Source organism: Cavia porcellus, unplaced genomic scaffold, assembly GCF_034190915.1.
Source record: "Cavia porcellus strain 051 isolate PalLab524CR breed Dunkin Hartley unplaced genomic scaffold, mCavPor4.1 scaffold_19, whole genome shotgun sequence".
NCBI classification, from domain to species: Eukaryota; Metazoa; Chordata; class Mammalia; order Rodentia; family Caviidae; genus Cavia; species Cavia porcellus.
The window spans coordinates 64,395,275-64,395,552 of NW_026947502.1; positions in this window are offsets into that span (position 1 = coordinate 64,395,275).

Here is a 278-nt window from a genome sequence, read left to right on the forward strand (position 1 = left end):
AGATAGCTGTCAGGGCATCAAAGTATGGCCACTAAGCACTACCAGCCCCCTTCTCAACTGCTGCCTCCTTTGTTCCCTGGTCTCCCTTCTCAAATCCTTTCCCTTTTGGGGTTTATATACTAATGACGATGTAATAATACCTATTTGAGCTTGGTGTGTGCACAACTGTAATCCCAGCTACTTGGGAGACTGAGACAGGAGGTTCAGATAGTTCCAGGTCCACCTCTTTCTGGGACAATGCACGTGTTGGGGATACTTAATGAGGCTGAGGACAAGGA